This window comes from Cynocephalus volans, chromosome 15 (assembly GCF_027409185.1).
Source record: "Cynocephalus volans isolate mCynVol1 chromosome 15, mCynVol1.pri, whole genome shotgun sequence".
NCBI classification, from domain to species: domain Eukaryota; kingdom Metazoa; phylum Chordata; class Mammalia; order Dermoptera; family Cynocephalidae; genus Cynocephalus; species Cynocephalus volans.
In genome coordinates, this window is record NC_084474.1 from 43,683,583 (window position 1) to 43,696,083 (window position 12,501).

The following is a 12,501-nucleotide window of genomic DNA, read 5'->3' on the forward strand; positions in this document are numbered from 1 at the left end:
ACTCTTTCTTATTTATTTAGAATTTCATATTTACATAGAATTTGTTCATCAGATTTTTTCCCAGTTTCCTATTGCTTGGTCAAAGCATTGCTGTTTGCTGAAAATAGTGCATGCTCCTTTTCTCTTCTGTTTTTTACCTTTCCTCTAACTCCCACTGCCCCTTTAGGGCATAAAGCACAGTTACTTCCTGGGGCCAACTGGAATCCTGTGGTGCTTGAACACAGGAAAGAAGCTGTGCCTCTTCCTCTTCTCACTCCTTCCCCTGCATAAATCCCAGCTGCTCCAGGGGAGTGTTTATTCAGGCGAGCTTTCCTATCCCACAGGGGAGAAAACCAGGCTCATTAAATCCTGAATAGTACTTAGTATTGCTTGGATAAATTTTTTTAAAAGAGGATTTAGTCTTGAATATTAGGGGAAAAAATGTATGTACTGGTACACGAAAGGATCTCCTCAGGGAAGTGTTGAAATCCCTAAAATTTGACTTACAAATTTTAGGAAGGTCACTAAACAAGTAGATACTGGCTGAAGAAGGAAGTACACGTATAAAGAAGGTTCATCTCTGCTTCCAGTGATTTTACAATTCATCCCTTATTTTTGACCCTAAAATGTACACAGATTTCAGTTATCTTCCCAACCAGACTCTTGTTACAATTGCAAGTTCACTCTTGGATTCTCAGCCTGTTTTCCTTTGTAAAGACAGCAAGCTTCCCTGTCGTCACACAAAGATGAGACTGAACTCACACCAACATGTCCAATATGTATTGTTACTATTACTTCATTTCAAAATACTGTGCTTTCGAATGTCTTCTAAATAACCATGGTATCAAATGCAGCCTAGCAGCTGTCATAGGCTATGTTGGTGGAATAAATGGACAGCATCGCCTTGGCAAATCTCAACAATTCCCCACTTTTAACCACTTAAAAGAGTTGGCAGTCAATAACAATTATTTCAACAAGATTGAGTGTGGATTTCTAACATTTGCAGGTTTAAATCTCTAAAAAATTTTCCTCCTAAAGCTTTCTTTAAAGTCTATTTTTTAAATGTTTCTTTTATAAAAACGAATGTATTTTAGGAACTCCTCTTTTCCTTTAATGCTTTCTTATTTTCTTTGTACCTTTATACACAACATTCTATCTGAACTGAAGATGATTTATCATAGACATAGTCACACATGATTTTGGAGTTTTTATTCTTCATATAATTTTTAGGTGGTTTTTAATTCATCTTCATAAGACATGAAGAATTCTCAAACAGAACAATTCTTCTGCAAAGACTCTTGGTGTAAATGGAATTAAATAATTATAAATTAAAGATTGTGATAATTTTATTTAATATTATAAATGTTAGCTATCATTTAATGTTTAAATGACCTCTAGATTATAAATATATGAACAAACCCATAAATATTAAAACTATACTATAACCTTATCTCCATTATATTCTGCCTTAAATTATTATTTAATATTTATAAATATGTGCTCATTCAAAAATATTCTTCATAAAATTATTACTAAATAACCCACTTATGATAATTATATTGTCAATGTTTTCCCTCTTTATTTTGAAGTTTCTTTATAACTGTCTCTATACATAAAGTTAGAATTTTTCACAATCTTGCAGTAATAAATATAATTTATATTTCATATGACTGATGGAATTTCACCATATAGAGTGAAAAATAAAATATCACTCCATACATCTAGAATGCTAACCAATATTTAAATATTCAGATATTAAAAATGAATGTAAATGGCATCCATTGTTCTTAATATCAATGTTATTATGCTTTTAGATATATTGTTAGCCTGTGTAATTGCATTATTATCAATTATGCAGAAGTTCAAGACTACCAGGAAAATATCATTGGAGTAGACATTTGGTTTGAAATGATGTTTCTCCTGTTGACAGGACTGGCGCCATTTTAAGAAAACCCCTCCATTTTGTAAAAACTCAGGCGGGAAAAACCCAGGTGGGAAAATGTGGGAGGGGCTGGGAGGAGCCATGATAACCGCAAAATCAGCTTATGTACCGCTGGCTTGCTTGCATTGGCTAATAACTCCTAGCGCAGTGATAGGGCGACCGAGTTGCCATGCTTGCAACTTTATTTATTTTTTATTTTATTTTTTTATTTTTTTTAATTTTATTTTGTCGATATACATTGTAGCTGATTATTGCTCCCCATCACCAAAACCTCCCTCCCTTCTCCCTCCCCCCTACCCCCCAACAATGTCCTTTCTGTTTGCTTGTCGTATCAATTTCAAATAATTGTGGTTGTTATATCTTCTTCCCCCCCCCCCCCGGTTTTTGTGTGTGTGTGTGTGAATTTATATATTAATTTTTAGCTCCCACCAATAAGTGAGAACATGTGGTATTTCTCTTTCTGTGCCTGACTTCTTTCACTTAATATAATTCTATCAAGGTCCATCCATGTTGTTGCAAATGGCAGTATTTCATTCGTTTTTATAGCTGAGTAGTATTCCATTGTGTAGATGTACCACATTTTCCGTATCCACTCATCTGATGATGGGCATTTGGGCTGGTTCCAACTCTTGGCTATTGTAAAGAGTGCTGCGATAAACATTGGGGAACAGGTATACCTTCGACTTGATGATTTCCATTCCTCTGGGTATATTCCCAACAGTGGGATAGCTGGGTCGTATGGTAGATCTATCTGCAATTGTTTGAGGAACCTCCATACCATTTTCCATAGAGGCTGCACCATTTTGCAGTCCCACCAACAATGTATGAGAGTTCCTTTTTCTCCGCAGCCTCGCCAGCATTTATCGTTCAGAGTCTTTTGGATTTTAGCCATCCTAACTGGGGTTAGATGGTATCTCAATGTGGTTTTGATTTGCATTTCCCAGATGCTGAGTGATGTTGAGCATTTTTTCATATGTCTGTTGGCCATTTGGATATCTTCCTTAGAGAAATGCCTACTTAGCTCTTTTGCCCATTTTTTAATTGGGTTGCTTGTTTTCTTCTTATAAAGTTGTTTGAGTTCCTTATATATTCTGGATATTAATCCTTTGTCAGATGTATATTTTGCAAATATTTTCTCCCACTCTGTTGGTTGTCTTTTAACTCTTTTAATTGTTTCTTTTGCTGTGCAGAAGCTTTTTAGTTTGATATAATCCCATTGGTTTATTTTTCCTTTGGTTGCCTGTGCTTTTGGGGTCGTATTCATGAAGTCTGTGCCCAGTCCTATTTCCTGAAGTGTTTCTCCTATGTTTTCTTTAAGAAGTTTTATTGTTTCAGGGTGTATATTTAAATCCTTAATCCATTTTGAGTTGATTTTAGTATACGGTGAGAGGTATGGATCTAGTTTCATTCTCCTGCATATGGATATCCAGTTATCCCAGCACCATTTGCTGAAGAGGCAGTCCCTTCCCCAGTGAATAGGCTTGGTGCCTTTGTCAAAGATCAGATGGCGGTAAGTGTGTGGGTTGATTTTTGGATTCTCTATTCTATTCCATTGGTCAGTGTGTCTGTTTTTATGCCAGTACCATACTGTTTTGGTTATTATAGCTTTGTAGTATAGCTTAAAGTCAGGTAGTGTTATGCCTCCAGCTTTATTTTTTTTTGCTGAGCATTGCTTTGGCTATGCATGGTCTTTTATTGTTCCATATAAATGTCTGAATAGTTTTTTCCATTTCTGAGAAAAATGTCTTTGGAATTTTGATGGGGATTGCATTGAATTTGTATATCACTTTGGGTAGTATGGACATTTTCACTATGTTGATTCTTCCAATCCAAGAGCATGGAATATCTTTCCATCTTCTTGTATCCTCTCTAATTTCTCTCAGCAGTGGTTTGTAGTTCTCATTATAGAGATTTTTCACCTCCTTGGTTAACTCAATTCCTAAGTATTTTATTTTTTTGGTGGCTATTGTAAATGGGCAGGCTTTCTTGATTTCTCGTTCTGTATGTTCACTATTGGAGAAAAGAAATGCTACTGATTTTTGTGTGTTGATTTTGTATCCTGCTACTGTGCTGAAATCATTTATCAATTCCAACAGTTTTTTTGTAGAGGTCTTAGGCTATTCGATATATAGGATCATGTCATCTGCAAACAGGGACAGTTTGACTTCATCTTTTCCAATCTGGATGCCCTTTATTTCCTTCTCTTCTCTGATTGCTCTGGCTAGTACTTCCAACACTATGTTGAATAGGAGTGGTGAGAGTGGGCATCCTTGTCTAGTTCCTGTTCTTAAAGGAAAAGCTTTCAGCTTTTGCCCATTCAGGATGATATTGGCAGTGGGTTTGGCATATATGGCTTTAATTATGTTGAGATACTTTCCCTCTATACCTAACTTATAGAGGGTCTTTGTCAAGAATGAGTGCTGAACTTTATCAAATGCTTTTCCAGCATCTATAGAGATGATCATATGGTACTTGTGTTTGAGTTTATTAACATGGTGTATCACATTTATTGATTTGCGTATGTTGATCCCGCCTTGCATCCCTGGGATGAATCCCACTTAATCGTAGTGAGTAATTTTACATTTATGTGTTGCTGTATTCTGTTTGCTAGTATTTTAGTGAGGATTTTTGCATCTATATTCATCAAGGATATCGGCCTGTAGTTTTCTTTTTTGGTTATATCTTTACCTGGTTTTGGTATCCGGATGATGTTTGCTTCACTGAATGAGTTTGGGAGATTTGCGTCTGTTTCAATCATTTGGAATAGTTTGTAAAGAATCAGTGTCAATTCCTCTTTGAATATTTGGTAAAATTCTGCTGTGAATCCATCTGCTCCTGGGATTTTCTTTGTTGGGAGCCTTCTGATAACAGCTTCAATCTCCTTTATTGTTATTGGTCTGTTCAAATTTTCTATGTCTTCTTGGTTCAGTTTTGGGAGCTTGTGTGTGTCCAGAAGTTTATCCATTTTCTCCAGATTTTCAAATTTGTTGGCGTATAGTTGTTTATAGTAGTCTCGAATGATTCCTTGTATTTCGGATGAATCAGTTGTAATATCGCCTTTTTCATTTCTAATTTTTGTTATTTAAATCTTCTCTCTTCTTTTTTTCGTTAGCCATGGTAATGGTTTGTCAATTTTATTTATCTTTTCAGAAAACCAACTTTTTGATTCATTGAACTTTTGTATTGTTTTTTGGGTTTCAATTTCATTCAGTTCTGCTCTGATCTTAATGATTTCTTTCCGTCTGCTAACTTTAGGTTTGGATTGTTCTTGTTTTTCTAGTTCTTTAAGGTGAAGTAATAGGTTGTTCACTTGCCATCTTTCCATTCTTCTGAGGTGAGCATTTAATGTTTTAAATTTCCCCTTTATTACTGCTTTTGCAGTATCCCCCAGGTTTTGGTATGATGTAACATTGTTTTCATTAGTTTCAATAAATTTTTTGATTTCCTGCTTGATTTCTTCTTGGACCCATATGTCATTAAGTAGAATGCTGTTTAATTTCCATGTGTTTGTATAGTTTCCAGAGTTTCATTTGTTATTAATTTCTAATTTAATCCATTGTGGTCTGAGAAAATACATGATAATACCAATTTTTTTGAATTTATTGAGACTTGCTTTGTGACCTAATATGTGATCTATCCTGGAGAATGATCCATGTGCTGATGTGAAGAATCAATAATCTGAGGTTGTAGGATGGAATGTTCTGTAGATATCTGCCAATTCCAATTGGTCTAGAGTCTTGTTTAGATCTTGTGTTTCTCTGCTGATTCTTTGCCTAGATGATCTGTCTAATATTGACAGTGGGTTGTTCAGGTCCCCTCTTATTATGGTATTATTGTCTATTTCCTTCTTTAGGTCTAATAGAGTTTGTTTTATAAATCTGGCTGCTCCAACATTGGGTGCGTACCTATTTATGATTATTATCTCTTCTTGATGGATCAGTCCTTTTATCATTAAGTAGTGTCCCTCATTGTCTCTTTTCATGGTTTTTAGTTTAAAGTCTATTTTGTCCGATATAAGAATAGCTACTCCAGCTCATTTTCCTTTCTGTTTGCATGGTAAATCTTTTTCCATCCTTTCACTCTTAGTCTATGTGAATCTTTACGAGTGAGGTGGGTCTCTTGTAGGCAGCATGTAGTTGGGTTCTCCTATTTAATCCAGTCAGCCAGTCTGTGTCTTTTGATTGGGGAATTTAAGCCTTTTACATTAAGAGTTGTTATTGAAAGGTGTTGATTTATTCCTAGCATTTTATTAGTTGTTTGGTTGTCTTAGGTGTCTTATGTTCCTTGCTTTCTGATTTACTGTTTGGTTTCTGTGTTTGCTGGTTCCTTAGGTTGTAGATAGCGTTTTTGTTTGATTGTTTTCTCTTCATGAATGCCATTTTTATTATACTAGTGGGTTTTGATTTGTCTTGGGTTTTTATGGCAGTGGTAGTTATTTTTCAGGAACCAAACCCAGTACTCCCTTGAGGTTTTCTTGTAAGGGTGGTTGTGTGGTAGTGAACTCCCACAGTTTTTGTTTGTCTGAGAAATATACTATTTGCCCTTCATTTCGGAAGGATAGCCTTGCAGGGTAGAGTATTCTTGGCTGGCAATCTTTGTCTTTTAGTATTTTGAATATATCATCCCATTCCTTTCTAGCTTTTAGGGTTTGTGATGAAAAGTCTGATGTTAGCCTTATTGGAGCTCCCTTATAGGTGATTTGATGCTTCTCTCTTGCAGCTTTTAAGATTCTCTCTTTGTCTCTGAGTTTTGTCAATTTGACTATAACATGTCTTGGAGAGGGCCTTTTTGGGTTGAATACATTCGGAGATCGTTGAGCTTCCTGGATCTGAAGATCTGTGATTTTTCCTATACCTGGGAAGTTTTCTGCCACTATTTTGTTGAATATGTTTTCAATGGAATCTCCATTTTCCTCCCCTTCTGGAATACCCATGACTCGGATATTTGAGCGCTTAAGGTTGTCTGATATCTCTCTCAGATTTTCTTCAATGTCTTTGATTCTTTTTTCTTTTTTTTTTTTTTTGTCTGCTTGTGTTACTTCAAACAGCCCGTCTTCAAGTTCAGAGGTTCTCTCTTCAACTTCGACAAGCCTTCTGGTTAAACTTTCCATTGTGTTTTTTATTTCGCTGAATAACTTCTTCAGTTCAGCAAGTTCTGCTACATTTTTTTTCAGGACATTGATTTCCTTGTACATTTCCTCTTTCAGGTCCTGTATACTTTTCCTCATTTCATCATGATGTCTCGCTGAGTTTTCTTGTATCTCATTCAGTTTCCTTAGAATTATCACTCGAAATTCCTTGTCAGTCATTTCAAGGGCTTCTTGTTCTATAGGATCTAGAGCTTGAGATTTATTAACTTTTGGTGGTGTACTTTCTTGATTTTTTGTATTTCTGGTATCTTTTTTTTTGATGTTTATTCATAGTGGCAGGGGGTTTCACAGTCCACCGGTTTGAGACTATTGACTAACTAAGATGTTGCTCTGGTTGCCAATTTGGTATGGCTACCTCTGTGACTGCTCAGTTGGCCTCTAGTGCCTTGTGTGTGTGGTTGCCTTGGGTCTTGGGCCTCTCTGGGGAGCCACCTCTCTGGTCAGTTTGGACTCTGCTGGGCTGCTGGATCATAGGGTGTTATGCAGGGTTTGTGGTCTCTGCTGAGCTTCTACTTCCCATGCAGGACTTCTCCCTGTTCCATGCGCTCTAGCCTGGGCTGTTGGATCACGCAGTGGCGACCCCACAGGGTGTGTGGTTTCTGTCGAGTCTCCACCTCCCTAGCTGGACGTATCCCCGCTCTGTGCGCACTGGGCTGGGCTGGTACATGTCTTCTGCAGCCCTCATCTATCAGCTGGGCTTTCAAGACCCTGCTCGGCACCACCTCGCCCAGGAAGTCTACCAGGTTTCTGCTAGGCGTAGATGACCGGTCGCTCTGGGTGCCTTTGTAGCACTGTGTAGATCTTTCTTGGGACTTATCACCTTCCTCCTGGTATCACGGTTATTTGTGTACTTGTCTTATCTCCCACACCAGAGCGTGAGCTCCTCGGGGGAGGAGCCCACAGCACACGGTTCACCTTTGAATCCCCCCATTGTGGACCGAGTCCAGTGCCCGCCCGCAGTTAGCTCTCCGGCAGGTTCAAGTGAACTCGGGACCTCTCCGACCACACTATTCCTAACCAAAATTCAATTAGGTGTTTTTCCGAACTGGTGGCCGCAGAGATGGTATCTGCTTCCCGGTTACAGGAAGTTTACCGGGGGCCGGAGCCCAGGGTGTGGTGGAGTGACAGTTGGCCCAGCCCGTACTTCCTTGCCCTCCCGATGCTGGCCGGGGATGCCCCACGCCACCAGCCCTGCCAGAGAACTGCAGAGGGAGTGGGATGGGAGGCCAGCCTGTAGGCCCCGGGAAGCCCCGCGCTGGGGCAAGCAAGTGGGAAGGCTCAGTGAGGAGCCAAGCTGGGCGAGGAGGACAGGCTTGGCCAAGCCAGGCCGGAGCCACCACCACCTGAGAAAATGGAGGCAGCCCCGGGGCCTGTGAGTGGCCCGGTGGGGCAGGCAGAAGCAGGGTGGGCATCTGCCCCCCCCCCAGCCGGGCCGGCTGGGGGTCACTCACAGGGCTGTGTCGGGTCGGGTGGCTCCCTCTCTGCCTCTGCGTCATCACCGCCCCCGTTCTCGGCCACCGCCGCCTCGGGCTGCTCACTCGGTCCCGCGGCATGGCTCGGGCGCTCCCAGGAATCTTCTTTTATGCTGGCCTGAAACCTTGGATCCTGAATAGGGCAGCAGCCTCCAGGATCCTGGCTGCATCAACAGCAGCCCTGGTGCCGTGTTCCCTGTTTAGAGACTCGCTTTTGCAGCCCAGAAACAGTTCTTTTCCTGCTCCATACTTCAAAGCTGTTGCCTGTAAATGAGGCAGCCTCTCCTGCCAAGGGCAAAGTGGCGGTTAGCCCCCGCGACCAGCCACCAGCAGTGGTCCTCCCTTAAGAGACGGCAAGAGGAAGGTCCACAAGTTTCCCGGCTGCCTGAGGCCCAGGGGCCGCCTTTTCCACCTCAGCTACTCCGCGCCAACCGTTGCAGCCACCGCCATCTTAGGATCTGCAGGAGAATGTGGTGAATGTGACTGGTTTTGAAATGCAGAATAATAAGATATTTTATTGGCTTTATTATGGATACATCATGGGTTTAGTGATGTTACATTTTACTGCTAGTTCAAAAATGGTTGACTGAAATACACATTATATAGGTCAATTGCTCCCTCTATTTCACAGCAATTTTTAATAATTTTCTTCAAATTCAATCTCATTCTGAACATTCCAACACCCATGTACCATAATAAACAATGAAGATTTATTAGAAAAAATAGGTCTTCATTATGAGGAGGAGGAACAATTGGGTAAGTATATTACCCCAGTATATATGTTGCCTACATATAGCAGATTCTCCAGCAATTAAAAATGGCTACTCAAGATGTAAGATAAACTGAGACATCTATGTTTATGTCATAGAACAAATTGAACTTTATATCAGTCATGACAAAAAAAAGCATATATATTATTTCTATTGCGGATGCAACGATGACATCCTGGGGTTGGCTTATACTGACTTACAAGAGACAATTGCTAAAAATCAGGAATTATGTGAGAAGCTGTTAAGCTACTGGTAACTTCAAATCAGCCACCGTGGGAATATTTATACCACGGTAATCGGGAAATACTACAACAAATCAGAGCTTCTTTTTCTTGTGGTTGTGATGGTTGTGGAGTTACATTTTTCCTTTCTAGGAAGCTATTTTGCCAGCACACTGACTACAATCTAAACACTAAATTCAAACATTTAGAAAACCAGACAGAAACTTGATCTAAGTTTCATATTTTCACAATTCTATAAAATTCATAGACGTCTATTAGATTCTATTTTTTTGTTATTTTTGCATTCACAGTTTGCTGTCTTTGCCCCTAATCAGAAAATGCAAGTAGCCTTTCTGCTTTTAAGTATGGATTTCATGAGATTTTTCATGGTATAACAAAGGCAAAAAACAATTTTGACCAAAAGAAAAACATCTTAATGTTCAATACAACAGATGTTCAAAGACAGCTTTGCAGTAAACATCAGTACCATCTGGATGACCTGTCACCATTTGCAGATGGGAAATTGCTACTTAATAGTTTCTGTGAGGACAGTATAAAATATTATAGTACTGAAAATTAAATGATGTTTGCATACCAAAGTAGATATCATTTTCAGATGTTCTTCAATTCACTGATTATTATGATTTATTCCAGAAATTACTTGAAAGGAAATAAAAGTAAATTAGTTGCATGAAAGATTAAAAGTTTGTTACCAAAATTTGCCATAAAGTCAGATATAATTTTACCTTTAAAAAAGATGTAAAATACAAATATATATGTCTAGAATAGACAAAGACCCCATGAACATCTCTAATGAGATGCATTATTTATTCAAACAGTCACATAGGTTTTACAAAAAATCACTGCCTGATCTGTTCTGAAAGTTGTGAAGGAAAGGAGATTATTATTATTCATGGTGAGAAAATTCTCTATTTCAATAGTCAGCAGTTCATTTTATCACTTTTTGTTTCTTATCTATTTTTCCTTTCTACCAAAAAATAAATTCTTAAGGATGAGAGATAATTTTTAAAATTGGAAGAATCTTACTATGAGACTATGGGGCAAGAAAGCATACAGTAACAGGCATACAGTAACAAATATACCAAGTTGTCATCTAACCTCAGACTTTCAGATAGATCTATTCTAAAGTATGTGTAGTAACTATCAGTTCTTATTCAGTACCTGTTTGGAAGATAAAGAACAAAGAAAAATGACAAATCTTAATTATTTGTACATGTTATTTATTATCAAAAAATAAAGCTATTCACAGAAAGTAGTCAATTAATTACATTGTCTGTAGTTTCCAAATGCGTCTTTTTTAATATCTTTTTAAAATTGTATCATAGCTGATTGTACATATCTGTTGGGGTATAGAGTTGAATACTATTAATATCATTACTGGTGTGCAATGTGTGATGCTCAAGTCAGGATAATTAGTATATTCAACATTATACAATGTAATACAAATGTTTCTGAGCACTGGAAAATATCTAATCCCTGAACATTTGTTTCTCAATTATATTAGCACAAGAAATGGCATGTATGTCAATTTAAGAGTGAATTTGATACATTTTATAACATATAATTAATATGCAGTCAATATGTATGAGTATGTGTAATATATGCATATATGTGTTAGGTATGCAGTGAGTATGCGTGCACATATGTACACAAAAACAACAAAGTCACATACCTAAGCTCCCTCTAAATTATAAGCATTTGAGAGAAGATTCCATATCTGGTGTCCTCAGGCCTCTCTTTCTCCTTAATGCTTTGCACATAAGAGTCTTTCAATATTCATTTTATGAAAGGAAGAAGCAATGAATAAACAGTGAGTGAAAACAGATTAAAGGTTTGATTTTTTAACACTAAAAACACACCCCCACACTCAAACTATATATTACAAATTTTCCATACTATTTCATGTTTCAAAATGTTTTTCTAACTCAAAGATAGCAACAATGGTTACATTCATAAAGCTGAATGACCAAAAAGTAGTCTGTAGAAAAAAATGAGTCCTTATGTTGCACTTTAGTCCCCTTACTTTGGAAAGTATTTTACTATCAGTTAGTTCCACTTACAACCAAGGCATCTAAAATACTGTCTCTCAGTGCCCTGGCCTCTAACCATTGTGAGAAGAGATGTGTAAACTACTCTTTTGCTGTCAAGTGTTATCCTCTATCAAATAAAAGAAATCTTAGTCTTAGAACTTGAACAGTGTTTTCTTGTAAAGCCTGTGAAAACACTTTATGTCCTGTAGGAACTGAATCAAAATCTCCTTTTGAGGCCACAGGATGTCATTCTAGTGAACTACAGTGTCTCTTTCAGTGGATTATACACTATCAAACCACAGTCTTCACATACACAAAGGGAGCTATATGACTAAGAATGTCCTTGTTTTCTTGTGAACAGATCCACAGGACTCTTTCCTCAAATGAGGCCAGAATTATTTAGGTTAATCGGTCTGTAGGTCAGTCTGTCAAAATATTTTTTACCTTATGTTTATAATTGTTGGCTATATTCAGATAAAAAGAATTAATCAAAATATACTGACTAAGGAGATTAAATTAAGTTAGAGATTTACAAACTACACAGATTTTTTAAAATGAGGGCTGTTTTAGCAGTACTAATCTGCCTATGCTATTTATTTTCTAAGTCAAAATGCTTTTTCAAGCTTCCAGACATTTACACAGGCTGTCCCACTCAGCCTGCTCAACCTGAGATACTTCTGTTTCCTAAGTATTCTGTTTATCCATGCTTCGAACCCTGGTTCGATGTCACTCACTCTAATACATTTTCATTGATCAACCTTTCTCTCTTAAGAGTTTATTTATTTATTTTTAACAAATCTTTACTTTATAAAGTAGTTTTAAGTTCACAGCAAAATTGAGCTTAAAGTATGGAGAATTCCCCTATACTCCCCACCCACACACAAGCACGAACTCCCTCCCTATCAATATCCAACGCC